Genomic DNA, 14,844 nt, shown 5'->3' with positions numbered 1-14,844 from the left:
GTATACACATACGCTTCATTTTGTGTGTGTGTATGTGTGTGTTTGTGTGTGTAGGTGTGAGTGTGTTTGTGTGGTGTCAGTGTGTGTGTGTGTATGTGTGTGTTTGTGTGTGTGTATGTGTGTATGTGTGTAGATGTGAGTGTGTTTGTGTGTATGTGTATGTTTGTCTGTGTGTAGGTGTTTCGACCTTATTCCAAACTGTTTCCCAACTAACATATGTGATCCATAATTTATCCTTGACTATGGCCTACCCAGTAAACAAAGCACCTCAGGTTTTAGAAACTCAACAGAATAGCAGCAACCTGTTGACTAGGATAGTCCTAAATAATAGATAATTGGCAGTTTAATGTCCTTCCAAGAGAAAATCTTTACCATACCTGAAATATCTGGAACCTGAATAAACATTAGGTAAGTAAAATTGATTTAATCGATCTTAGGAGTTATTTTTCTCGTTAAGCTAAATCCAAGAAAAACTTAGATGCTAAGTGAGCTCCAAATATTTCTTAAAATACTTGGGATTATTCCCAAACTTTTAATCTTTTTTAACCTTCCCATTATCTTGATTCCTTTTTTTTTTTTTTTTTTTTTGAGACGGAGTCTTGCTCTGTTGCCCAGGCTGGAGTGTAGTGGCGCGATCTCGGCTCACTGCAGGCTCCATCTCCTGGGTTCATGCCATTCTCCTGCCTCAGCCTCTAGGGTAGCTGGGACTACAGGCACCCACCACCACGCCCAGCTAATTTTGTGTGTTTTTAGTAGAGACGGGGTTTCACAGTGTTAGCCAGGATGGTCTGGATCTCCTAACCTCATGATCCACCTGCCTCGGCCTCCCAAAGTGCTGGGATTACAGGTGTGAGCCACTGCACCCAGCCTATCTTGATTCTTTTATCTTGCTTCACAGCCATAACCCTGACCTGACATTCAACTCATAATACAGCGTTGAAGAAAAAATAAAACCTCTATAGGAAAAATCTATTCATCTAGGAGCTGGATTTTAAGCAAAGAAAACAGGGATATAAGATATATTTTAAAGGGATATGATGCAGTCTGATTTAATTGTGCGCAGAATGGCAATAGAAGGAGAGTGGCAAGTAATGCCTGGACACAGTTTGTCCCAGTGGAACTGTCGAGCCTTTTCAGATAATCTAGAAATAACTGAAAGTTTTCTCTGTTGACTATCCCAGAGACTGATCCCTTAGTGTCCCTCTTGTCAGTCGGTATACTGAGGAGAAAGAAAACTAAACTCACTTTTCAGACTTTTTTTTAAATGCCTCTGCCCTTTTGTTTTATAAATCCAATTTTTACCTCTGTTTGATGATAACAATCTATTGATTGTTCTCCCACATATATTAAAATTGCTTGTTGATAACTAAACTGACATGGAGTTATTTTTGACAACACAAAAATGTAGAGTACAATACAGTTGCATTTAAAATCAGTAAGACAAGTGTAGTCTATTATTATTTAGGGACAAATGTCTGGTTTGTTTGATAAAAGTAATATTAGACTCCTACCTCCCACAATTTACATATATAAATTGCAGGTAAATTTTTATAATTGTACATATATTTGTCAGAAGAAAACAGAAAAATATAATAAAGTTCAAATACAAATTATAAATCTTTATGCCATCTGTCCCGCCAATTAGAAAAAAGTCATAAAATTAAATGAGATGTTGAGTGGAGGACTGCCTCAATACTTTCTGCTTAAGATGTGTGTCTAAGACAAAATGGTAGCTAAAGATAGAGATAAAAAGGGTTACTGTGCACATCATGAAGGACAACTTACAGCATTTAATAATAGATTTAACCTGCAGAAAACACACATCAAAGTTAATATTTATATTCACAAACTTGATGATTGAAGGTATTGTGAATTTCACACTATTTGAATGTAATGGCAGAGTTAAGAGATTATAAACCAGTCTGAAATATTACTTAAATATGACTGTGTGTCATCTGCATGCAAATAGCAGTTATTTTTTACATTCCTCTTTTTTATTTTTCTAAGGCCAGAAATTAAATATTTACACATGTAAGAACTTGCTTTTTTCCCATAACTCTCCAAGGGTATTCTTATCTGGTTTTATTAGAATAATACGGCATCTGGGAGCAAAGATACCACCTAGCACTCAGCACTGGAAGTCAAGATGGAGAATATTTCCAAGGCAACCATGACCTTCCCTTTGGTGCTATGTTACACAGTTTGGAAGGTAATTCAAACAGTACACAACATCAGCATGCTGAACATCAAGAACTTGGCTTCATTGAAGGTGTCAGGCAGGCTCCTGGCCAGGAAAGCCAAGATGAAGCTCCCCAGTGCCAAAAAGGTCAAGAATCCCAGAACACAGTGGAAGGCAAAGAATACCTCATCATTGAGAGCCCTGATGGCACTCTTTGATCCCATGCCAAATTCCAGAGAGTTACTTGGATAAGGAAACAGATGAAAATAACTGTGCTAAATATTCCCGGTCCCCAAAACCACTTTGGCTTTCTCTCTGATGCTGTAGCCTTACAGGCTATAAGCACAGTGATAGTTTTAGCTAATGCAGTTGAAACAGCCACAGTAAAAATGATTCCAAATGTTATCTGTCAGAGGATACAAGTGACTGTGTTTGTACAGCCAGTGAAGAGCAAGGAGCAGAGGAAAACAGAGAGATGTAGCTGAGAGTCTTGACTATGGGTTTGTGTAAGCGCTTCACAAAGACCACGAGAACCATGGCTGTATTAGTCCATTTTCACACTGCTGATAAAGACATATCAGAGACTGGGTAATTTATAAAAGAAAAGAGCCTTAATGGACACACAGTTCCACGTGGCTGGGGAGGCCTCACAATCATGGCTGAAGGTGAAAGGCACGTCTTACATGGTGACAGACAAGGGAGAACGAGAGCCAAGCAAAAGGGGAAACCTTTTAATAAAATTATCAGATCTTGTGAGACTTAGAACAGTATGGGAGCAACTGCACCCATGATTCAATTATCTCCCACCAGCTCCTTCTCACAACACGTGGGAATTATGGGAGCTATAATTCAAGATGAGATTAGGGTGGGGACACAGCGAAACTATATCAATGGCAGTGAGGACACAGAAACAAAGAGCTATGCTGGCCAGTGCTGTCCCCAGTGCATCTTCAAAATCCAGGAAGGTCACAACTCTGTGAGGCAGTGATCTCTCTCACTGAATACTGGTTGTCTGGGCATTTTGTACATTCATTGGAGTCTGATTTTAAAAAGTCAAAAGCTTATTGTCTCAAGTTCTGAAATGCTTCCTTTTTTCACAGGACTAAACAATGATAACATTAGTCATCTTAAAGCACGTTGTCCACCTATTCTCCATACTTCACAAAATTATAAGATGCTACAAATTAACTCATTCCAGTTTAGCAGTATTTATCCCCCTTGTCATTTATATGAAGAAAGATGATTTTTTTATCTTTTACATAGATGTGCATGCTACTCCTATTTTTTATCTGATGATGAGACCATTACAATCTTTGAGACATTCCAAATATCTATTTGCCAGGCTAAGCCTTAAATTTATTGATTTATACAAGAAATTTATTCATTTACGCAAGAAAGCTTTAACTGGTGAGCCAGACCCTTAGTTGAATTCCAGAAATACTGCAATGACCAAGGCGTGCTGCTTTTTTCAAAATTTAAAAAAAAACGCACCCTCAAACTCCCATTAGATTGACCATGAGACATTAAGTTGCACTGGTCCAGAATCTGGGCATTACTCATGATTTTTTACTTCACAAAAAACCACGACTAATACATCAGTGACTCCTCTTGACTCTCCCATCAAAATATTTCCTAATTCTGATCACTTCTTGTCACTTCCACTTGGCCATCCTGATCCAAGACAACGTAATCTCTACCTAGATTATTGTAATAAATCCAAGTGGTCTTCCTACTTCCAGTTCCCTGAGTCAACTTCAGTCTGTTTTGCACAAAGCAGGCAGTTACTCTTTAACAATCAAATCATTTAACTGCCATGCTCAAAGCTTTCCAATGGCTCTTAATTACATTTTAAATCAAAATCTTTATCATGTTTCTAAATCTCAGACCTCACCTCCTACCACAACTTTTTTTTGCTGTATTTTCCAACCATCCACATTAGCTGCCTTGATTTACTTTCAAGTTTACAAACTCCTGCCCCAAGGCCTTTGAACTTCTAGTTCTTTTGTCTTGAATGTTTTTTCCTCAGAATGTAACAAGACTCATTTGCCTACTAATAGTTTTGTTATTTGTCCCCTTCAAATTTCATATTGAAATGTGATCCCCAATGTTTAAGGCAGGGGCTAATGGGAGGTGTCTGGGTCATAAGGGTGGGTCCCTCCTGGATGGCTTGCTGCCTTTCCTCCAGTAAGGAGTGAGTTCTTGCTCCATTAGTTCATGAGAAAGCTGGCAATGTTCTACTGATTAGAACATTAAAATGCATCACATGAATGATCACGTGAATGATAAATGAGGGAAAGAATGGCACTTTGTGGTCTAACCCAAATCCTAATCAATTTTTGTATTAACGGGGATGCTAAAGAACAACTAGAAACAAATTGTTTGTTGACCTGTCTTATTGGAAATCTCACCCTCTAGGTACTGAGTTCAAACAACATACAGCTTTTCCTTCCTATGGGGATTTTCTAAATTCTGACCCATAGCTCTGGCTGCACACAGAGTAGAGAGCCTGAAGAAAAGAAATTGGGGGTCGGTGTTCCTAATATATTCAGAATAGATGAATTATAAAATTCCAAAATTAATAATATTGTATTAATTTAAATATTATAATGATGTGTAATACCTTTTAGAACTATCTGAAACATGCATACTAGAAAATAAAAATTAAGTAGAAACAAAAGCAATGTTTTTGATAAAGATAAAATGAAGTCGCTGGGGGTGGTGGCTCATACCTGTAACCTCAGCACTTTGGGAGGCCGAGGAAGGCAGATCACGAGGTCAGGAGATCAAGACCATCCTGGCTAACACGGTGAAACCCCGTCTCTACTAAAATACAAAAAATTAGCCGGGCACAGTGGTAGGTGCCTGTAGTCCCAGCTACCCAGGAGGCTGAGGCGGGAGAATGGCATGAACCTGGGAGGCGGAACTTGCAGTGAGCTGAGAGAGCTGAGATGGGGCCATTGCACTCCAGCCTGGACGACAGAGCGAGACTCCGTCTCAATAAATAAATGAATAAATGAATAAATAAAGTCACATTTTTGCATTAAAGGCAAATATCCAAATTAAATTATGTCTACACAAAATGGATAAGCAAGGTGATTGAAAGCCGTATATTGATTAATTGTCCAAAGTATGTATAATGATGCTATCTCTAGTATAATAGCAATAACATTGATACACATATCTGGGCACTCAAGACATTTTATTTTAAAAACTAGCCTAGACTTCTCCTGCTGGTGATAATTAGATCAGATATGCAGAATACAAAACAATTAGAATTGGTAGATAAATACAACAAAAGCTTACAAAACCTAGCCTCGCTCCAATAATGTATGAGAAACCTCAAGGAAAAAAATAAAAAAGGAACAGAAACCCAGAACAGGAAAGCTGATCAGCAAGCAAAAGCTGTCCTCACAATGTTTGCTAATTAAGATGATCAAGGTCACTTGGGTTTTAATGACCAAAACTGAGGGGACAGGAGACAAGACCTTAGGCTTGAGACAATCCATAGAGCTACAACTATTGAAGGCCCACTTTCTTTTTCTTTTTTTTTCTTTTTTATTTGAGACGGAGTCTCGCTCTGTCACCCAGGCTGGAGTGCAGTGGCACAGTCTTGGCTCACTGCAAGCTCCGCCTCCCGGGTTCACACCATTCTCCTGCCTCAGCCTCCCGAGTAGCTGGGACTACAGGTGCACGCCACCATGCCCAGCTAATTTTTTGTATTTTTTTAGTAGAGACGGGATTTCACCATGTTAGCCATGATGGTCTCGATCTCCTGACCTCATGATCCACCTGCCTCGGCCTCCCAAAGTGCTGGGATTACAGGCGTGAGCCACTGTGCCCAGCCTGAAGGCCTACTTTCATGGGGAAATGATCTAGGAAAAAGAAAACAAAATAATCTTCTTGCCAGTGAAAGGAGATAAGTTCTCAGCCTCAGTTTGGAGTCTGGGTGGCAAAAGAGAAAAATGTCTCTTCTGAGAAATTTTTATTCAAAAACTTGTCTTCATACTGGTTTGGGATTTAATTTTAAATGTATTTGTATAGTCAAGGAAAACTTTAAGTGCATAAATTAAATGTCTTCTGATTATTAACAACTCAGGTGCTTGGATGAAGCACAGGCAATCCTGTAAGAGGGACTGGCCCTCAAAACATTTATTACTCACCATGAAGTTACACAGACACTAAGACCAAATGAACATGTAAACCACACAATGAAGAGTCAACATAAACAACAAACAACAAAATGCAACCAGAAGGCATTTTAGACCTTATAATTTTCAGATATAGGATCAAAATATGTATAGGCTTAAACTCTGTAAGGAAACAAATAGGGTGTCAAATTGTGAGCAGGAATTGAAAGATGAACAAAATCAATCAGAAAGATTCTTAAAAAAATAAAAAATATAAATATGAACATTAGAATTATGGGATGAGCTAATATGCATGTTAATAGCCATAGCAATGCTATCAAACAAAGCCACTTCCTCCAAAAATGGGGTCTTTACTTGTTTGGTGTTGCAAAGGCAATAGACAAAACTGAAGGTGAGCACCAAGCAGTGCAAGCTTTACTTGATGGCCGTGGACTTGAGAAGCAGAAGCATGGCTCACAAATCACTTCTCGACTAATGAGAGGTGAGGAGGTTAAAATAAAATACAGGGTTTCTTTAATGAAGGGATTGGACATTAAAAGCAAGGGGAAGAATATTCATGTATTTTCCAGGAATGAGCAGCAACTTCACAGAACTCCTAGTGCCACCTTCCTTTTTGAACTTTTATGACTTCTGGTCAGCGTCATGATGATTGTCAAGTGTCATGACACCAGTGGAAGTGTCTTTTTTTCTTTTCTTTTCTTTCCTTTTTTTCTTGGCGATGGAGTCTCACTCTGTCACCAAGGTTGGAGTGCAGTGGCACGATCTGGGCTCACTGCAACCTCCGCTTCCCGCGTTCAAGCAATTCTCCTGCCTCAGCCTCCCAAGTAGCTGGGACTACAGGCGCACACTGCCACGCCTGGCTATATTTTTTGTATTTTTAGTAGAAATGTGGTTTCACTGTGTTACCCAGGCTGGTCTCGAACTTCTAAACTCAGGCAATCTGCCCACCTTGGCCTTCCAAAGTGCTAGGATTTCTTTTCTAAGAGATGGGGCCTTGCTCTGTTGCCCAGGCTTGAGTGCAGTGGTGCAATCATGGCTCACTGCAGCCTCGAACTCCCGGGCCTAAGTGATACACCCCCTTTAGCCTTCTGAGTAGCTGAGACTATAGGTGTGTGACACCACACTTGGGTAATTTTTAATTTTTTTTTTTTTTTTTTTTTTTTTTTTTTTTTTTTGTGGAGACCAGGTCTTATTCTGTTGACCAGGCTGGTCTCAAATTCTTGTGCTCAAGCAATCCTCCTACACTGGCCTCCCAAAGGGCTCGGATTACAGGGATGTACAACCATGCCTGGCCAGGAGTGCCATTTAGCATGGAAATGAGATTATAATGAAGCCTGAGGCTTTAGCTATCTTGGTTCTAACAAGTGTCAGTGGGTCTGGTTACAAAGGGAACTTCTTAGAGCAAGTGTCCTGTTTTTTAAAGATAAGGAGAGTTAGGGCAGTGTAGAAATTCAGCTATGTCATGTCAGCATGCTACCGCCTAACAGTAATATCTGAAAAATTAGTAACATGGAAATTTTTTGTACATTTTAGACAGATCATATAAAAATACAAAGAAATGATATATATGTGATAAATATCAAGTTACATATAAAGTAGAATAAAAACGGCTAAATTATATTGGTTACTTTTTGTTTCATGAGTTGAACTCAACAATCATAAGGATTGAGCATCTGCCTTTATATGCATACAGTCCAATTCAAACACAAACTGTGTAGTGGAATAACAAGGAGAAACTGACAACTTTGACAAATCTATCCATGATGGTAGATATCAATGTATCTCCCTGAAGAATAAAGAGTTTAATTAGACATAATGTAAAGAAGAATACAAGTAATTTAAGGAACATAATGAATAAGCCTGATATAATAAACATGCACAGAACTCTGAACCTCCAAGTTAGTGACTATTCATTTTTCACAAGTACACATGGACAGTTCATTAAAATTGACCATTCACTGGCTAAAGAGCAAGACTCTTGTTTACAATACAATTAAATTAGTAATCAAAAAAATCAAAATCCTAATTTTTTTACATTTAAATATATTTATAAATAACTAATGGATCAAGAAGAAATAAAAACTTTAAATACAAAACCTATAACTTAGAACTTATACATCAGCTGAAGAAGAAATACAAAGTTAAAATAAACAATTTGTACTAGTCCATTTTCACACCGCTATAAAGAACTAGTTGAGGCCAGGCACGGTGGCTCACGCCTGTAATCCCAGCACTTTGGGAGGCCAAGGCGGGTGGATCACAAGGTCAGGAGATCGAGACCATCATGGCTAACACGGTGAAACCTCGTCTCTACTACAAATGCAAAAAATTAGCCGGGTGTGGTGGCAGGCACCTGTAGTCCCAGCTACTTGGGAGGCTGAGGCAGGAGAATGGCGTGAACCCGGGAGGCGGAGTTTGCAGTGAGCCGAGATCGCACCACTGCACTCCAGCCTGGGTGACAGAGCGAGACTCCATCTCAAAAGAAAAACAACAACAACAACAACAAAAAGAAAAACTACTTGAGAGTGGATAACTTACAAAAAAAAAAAAAAAGATTTAATTAACTCACATTTCCACAGGCTTAACAGGAAGCATGACACGGAGGCCTCAGGAAACTTACAATCATGGCAGAAGGTGAAGGGGAAGCAAGGATCTTCTTCACGTGGTAGCAGGAGAGAGAGAGCAAACAGGAAAGTGCCACACATGTTTAAACCATGAGAGCTCATGAGAACTCACCCACTCTCACAGAACAGCAAGGGGGAAATCCACCCCCATGATCCAATCACCTCCCACCAGACCCCTCCTCCAATTCCACCTGAGATTCGGGCAGCGACACAAATCCAACTCATATCACAATAATAATTTAAAATAGAGTTAGTTGTTAAAAACAGAGCCACAAGATACACACCAGGTTCATGTGATCTTATACCCAAATAACAGTGTTCAAGAAGTAGTAAATTTTCATCTTTTAATAAATTAGAAAAAGACTCCTCAATTTGAGAAGCTAGCATACCATTGATAACAAAACAAATCGTAGAATGGTAAAGTAAAATTAGAGAACATTTCCAGTTAGGAATATGGATATAAATACCCTAACTGTGTACCACAAAATATTAAAGAAAGCATCCTGGTGGAGAAGGAAGGAGGGGTGGATAGGTGGAGCATAGGGGACTTTGAAGGCAGCCATAATATTTTGTCTGATACTGCAATAGTGGATACATGACATTATAAATTTGTCAACACCCATAAAATTCTATAACACAGATTGAACCCTAATGTAAAGTATGGATTTCAGTTAATAATAGTGTATCAATGTTGGTTCATCAATTGTAACACATGAACCACCCTAACGCAAAGTGTTACAGAAAATAGAAATTATAGAGAAACGGGGAGGAAGGGAGGTATATATACTCTTTGTACTTTCTCTTCAAATTTTTTAAAACCTGAAACTACTCTAAAAAATAATGTCTATTAAAAAATTATGATCAATTTCAGTTTATCCTAGGAAAGCAAGGATAAGTTAATAAGTGTACATATATACATATATATAAATTTAATAATCTATACTAACAAATCATTACAGAAAATCATATGCATTTTAGTAGACACCAAACTAACTTGTAATTCATAAAAGAATGTCTGGGTAATCTGTGGCCGGGAGTGGTGGCTCACACCTGTAATCCCAGCACTTTGGGAGGCTGAGGTGGGCAGATCGAGACCATCCTGGCTAACACGGTGAAACCCCGTCTCTACTAAAAATACAAAAAAAATTAGCAGGACATGGTGGTGGGCACCTGTAACCCTAGCTACTCGGGAGGGTGAGGCAGGAGAATCCCTTGAACCTGGGAGGCAGAGCTTGCAGTGAGCTGAGATGGCATCACTGGACTCCAGCCTGGGCGACAGAGTGAGACTCTGTTCCACCTCAAAAAAAAAAGAATGTCTGATTAACCTAACAGTACAAGTAAAGTTATTACCAGAAATATACAGAAAGCCTCAAGGTAAAATATAAGAATTATTCCATTTGAAAGGGGTATGATATGCACAAAGATGAAAATTGAGCTCCTATAAAATAACACAAGGATTTGAAATAAAGACACAAAACTTACTGTTTAGAGTTAGTATCATTGACTATAAAAACCAAGACAATCTTAATTATAAGAATTAGGAAGATAACAGAAATTCAGAATATCAAAAAAATATTTTTGTGTAGAAATAAAAACAAAACATTTAATTTTAGAAATATGTTATTTAATGCATTTTGTTACATGTGTAGTGATAAAATAATAAAATAAATTTAGAAAGAAATATATTATTTAATAAGATATAAAAATCTGAGGACCAATACAGTATTGTGGTTAAAACCATGGATTTTCACAGGAACTCCTTTGGTTAAAATTGTGACTCATCACTAAGAGTATAATGGTGAATAAGTTACTTAACATTCCTTTGCACCCCTTTTCTTATCTAAAACAAATATGAAAGGGATCTGACTCATAACAGCGTTCTGAGTAATATAACAGACATACATAAAACCACTAAAACAATGCTTGGCACATAGTTAATGATTATTCACTACCATTATTACCATCGTTGTCATTTTATTATGCAATTTAATGTTTGTTCTTTGGTAAGCAATGAATAAGAAATATTAAAAGGTAGAAGCATGTATAGGTGGGATACATATCAACATACATAAGTATAGGCCTGTATACATATCAACTACGTAGAGGGTTCAAATCAGGTGAAATTACCTGCATGAATCAACTCTATTCTGGTATCCATATTCAGTAAAAAGCTATCTTTGAAATTGTGACTAACCTCTGAAAACAACAATGGCCCATTTGATCCTTTCCTCGTGTATGGCAAAATCTTGACCACGTGGAAAACACATTCTCCTAGCTTCCCTTGATGTTGGAGACCACCAGGCAAATTACAATACTTCAGAATAGCATCCCGTGCAACAGAGTTCCTGTTCTAATCCGGGTACCTGACCATCAGCACTGGTCATAAATTCCGTGGTCCCTAAGAGAGTAAAGCTAAAAGGGATGCATCAGGGAGTGATAAAAAATATGCATTATGCTATGAAATGTTAACTGAAGCATTGTTCCTCCCAGATCCTTGAAGGCTAAAAGCTCAAATTCAACTTTATACTTTGATGAAAATAAAGACAATTGTGGTTTCGATTTTTTTTTTTTTTTTTTTTTTTGAGATGGAGTCTCACTCTGTTGCCCAGGCTGGAGTGCAGTGGCACGATCTTGGCTCACTGCAACCTCCGCCTCCTGTGTTCAAGTGATTCTCCTGTCTCAGCCTCCCAAGTAGCTGGGACTATAGGCACTCACCACCACACCCAGCTAATTTTTGTATTGTTAGTAGAGACAGGGTTTCACCATATTGGTCAGGCTGGTCTCAAACTCCTGACCTCAGGTGATCAGCCCCCCTCAGCCTCCCAAAGTGTTGGGATTACAGGCTTGAGCCACTGCACCCGGCCGCTTTCAAATTTTTGATGACCCATTTACCGGCAGTGTGTAACAATTTTACTGAGTGTCTCTGAATATGAGTTTTTCTCATACATAAAATAGAAATAGCAATTCATATCTCTTAATGTTATTTTGAATTAAAAGAAAAAAATATAATCACTATTTATGCTGGACACAAAGTAAGGGCTCAAAACTAATTTGTTTTCCCCAGTCATTTCTAGACAGTTAATATCATAGGTCAAAAAAATTAAATCAGATTGAAAATGAGTATTGGAAATATGGGACAAACATTTAATCTTAGAACAAATATGACAAAGTTTCTTCTAGCCAGAGATATCTGTGTGATGATCATTTACACACACACACACACACACACACATCAAAACTGAAAACTCTCCGGACTATATATGGTTTCTCATTGTAAAAGCAAGTAGACATATTCATTTTCAGAATTTATATTCAGAATGTAAAATTTCAATGTGTTTTGCCTGAGTTATTATGCAGGTTTTGAGAAAATCTCATTTATGACTATATGTTTCAAGAATTGATGGGCTCCAGGGCCGACAATGCCCTAGCAGAAATCATTACCTGCCAGGGATGAAACAGCACTGCATCTACATTTTCCTCATATCCCACTGTATTTCTACAAGCAGCACTTAGCACAGGGCATTGGCTACACATGCAGCATCATAGACTGTCTTAATGAAATCAGATGCAATCCAGTCAAAGCAACGCAAAGGCACAGGACCCAAGAAAGCATTCCATGGGCATCCTCCTAGGGTTTCACAGCCAGAATCAGAAAGGAAGCAATCCAGGAAAAAAGCCACGGTTTACTATGGAAAATGTGTTCTGGGTGTATGGAAGGGCTAACTGTCTGAACAAAATGCTGGAGGCCAGGTATCTCACTGTTCTGCTTTGAAAAAGTGACAGTCCCATGTAATGGATTAAGTATGAAACTTCCCGCATGTGTGATAAAGTTCCACTGGCAGGTGGTTAACACACGCTTTCCACGTTTTCAAAGTATTCCATCCCAGAATGTCAGGAGGATTAGGGAGTCTGTGTCACCACAGACAGCAGTCACATTTGTTGATGGATCTTCAGTCTTGGCCAATGTTATCCTGCCTGCTGATGGCAGAACACCCTCCAAGACAGTTTCTTTGTAAAGCCTGAACAGATACCTTCTCTGGCCACTTCTCTCAGTTCCTAGAAAAAATGCCCACCTTTTTTTTATTTGAGATGGAGTCTAGCTCTATCGCCCAGGCTGGAGTGCAGTGGTGCAATCTCGGCTCATAGCAACCTCTGTCTCCCGGGTTAAAGCGATTCTCCCGCCTCAGCCTCCTGAGGAGCTGGGATTACAGGCATGCGCCACCATACCTAATTTTTCTATTTTTAGTAGAGATGGGGTTTCTCCATGTTGGTCAGGCTGGTCTCGAACTCCCGACTTCAGGTGATCCACCCACCTTGGCCCTCCAAAGAGCTAGGATTACAGGTGTGAGCCACCGTGCCTGGCCGAAAATGCCCACCTTTTATGTCATCTGAGACAAGCAGCTCCACCACGTCCAGCTAAAATGCTGCAACAGCTTCACCATACCAGGAGGCAAAGATGATTCCTTGGGACCATCTGATACAGAGATGGAAACTGTCCTTCATCACTAGGCAAAGGATCAAATGGACATAACTAATCTTAGAGGAAAAGGAAAAACAATATCCATTTGTATTCAGAAGTGATTTGCGGGAGAAGGGCACAATCAAACACAATACATCAGGCACTTCACTTTCTACTCCTAGAAGAAATTCAAAGCTAGCAAGTAAATTACTAGAGAAATTGATGAACGTGTGTAAAGGCAAAATGCTCAGAGTTTTTCTTAACAAGAGTTAAAATTATACTCAACTCATTCATGAGAAAACCATCTTGAAGACAAAAGTCCTGATTTGTAGAACATTTGAAGAGCAAGGTTTCATATAGCCATTGGCAAACAGGTAAGCTACAATAAAATTTCTAAGAAACATACAAAACTGGTTAATATTATCTAGGGTAATAAAATTGTAAACAAAGTTTCTTCTCTGCCAGCCTCCCTTCCCCTCCCCAAAATCTCAGTTTACTAAATCTCCCTATGAGCTAATCTGCGGGTTTACAGGGCTATAAAAATTCCAATTTTGACTATTAGTCAAGGATACAATTCTGGAGAGAGTCAGATGATGGTCAAAAATTCTTCTCAAAGCTGGGTGCAGTGGCTCACGCCTGTGATCCCAGCACTTCGGGAGGCTGAGGTGGGTGGACCACCCGAGGTTGGGAGTTCGAGACCAGCCTGACCAACATGAAGAAACACCGTCTCTACTAAAAATACAAAAATTAGCCAGGCATGGTGGTGCATGCCTGTAATCCCAGATACTCGGGAGGCTAGGGAAGGAGACTCACTTGAACCCGGGAGTCAGAGGTTGCTGTGAGCTGAGATCGCGCCATCGCACTCCAGCCTGGGCAACAAGAGCGAAACTCTGTCTCAAAAAAAAAAAATTCTTCAGAGATATAGCAGTTAGATAATAACAGCATGATAGTAAAGAATAAAGCAATTATTATTTCACCATTTTGAAGTTGAAGATACTACATTCTCTCTTGGAAAGGGGAAGATTTACTTGTTGATTTTTTTTAATGTATCATCTTCCCTCTGGGAAAAATTACTCTGGAAAGTAAGTGTTCAGATATAGAGTTCCCAGAGCTGGCCTGGCTGTGCCAGACAGGGATGCCTCACTGCTGCCCATCTCATTCTTCCTCCTTCTTACCCTAAATAAACACTGGCAGTGCAAGGACTTTCTGTCACCTTTGGGGGCATCAAAGACTGTTCTGAGCCACCTTTTGTTGACATGCCTTGTAATAACAGCAAAGGACATTCAATGTCATCTCTGACCCACCCCATCCTGTCTTACTTGTGGTAGTTTGTAGATTTCCATCAACATCTCCAACTGAAAAACAAACGCTCATATAGTTCCTTCAATCGCTGCTATGGATTTGCTCTGCCTCTCACATGTATAATTGGGAAGG

Source organism: Pongo abelii, chromosome 13 (genome assembly GCF_028885655.2).
Source record: "Pongo abelii isolate AG06213 chromosome 13, NHGRI_mPonAbe1-v2.0_pri, whole genome shotgun sequence".
Taxonomy (NCBI): domain Eukaryota; kingdom Metazoa; phylum Chordata; class Mammalia; order Primates; family Hominidae; genus Pongo; species Pongo abelii.
This window is presented reverse-complemented; position numbering follows the sequence as displayed.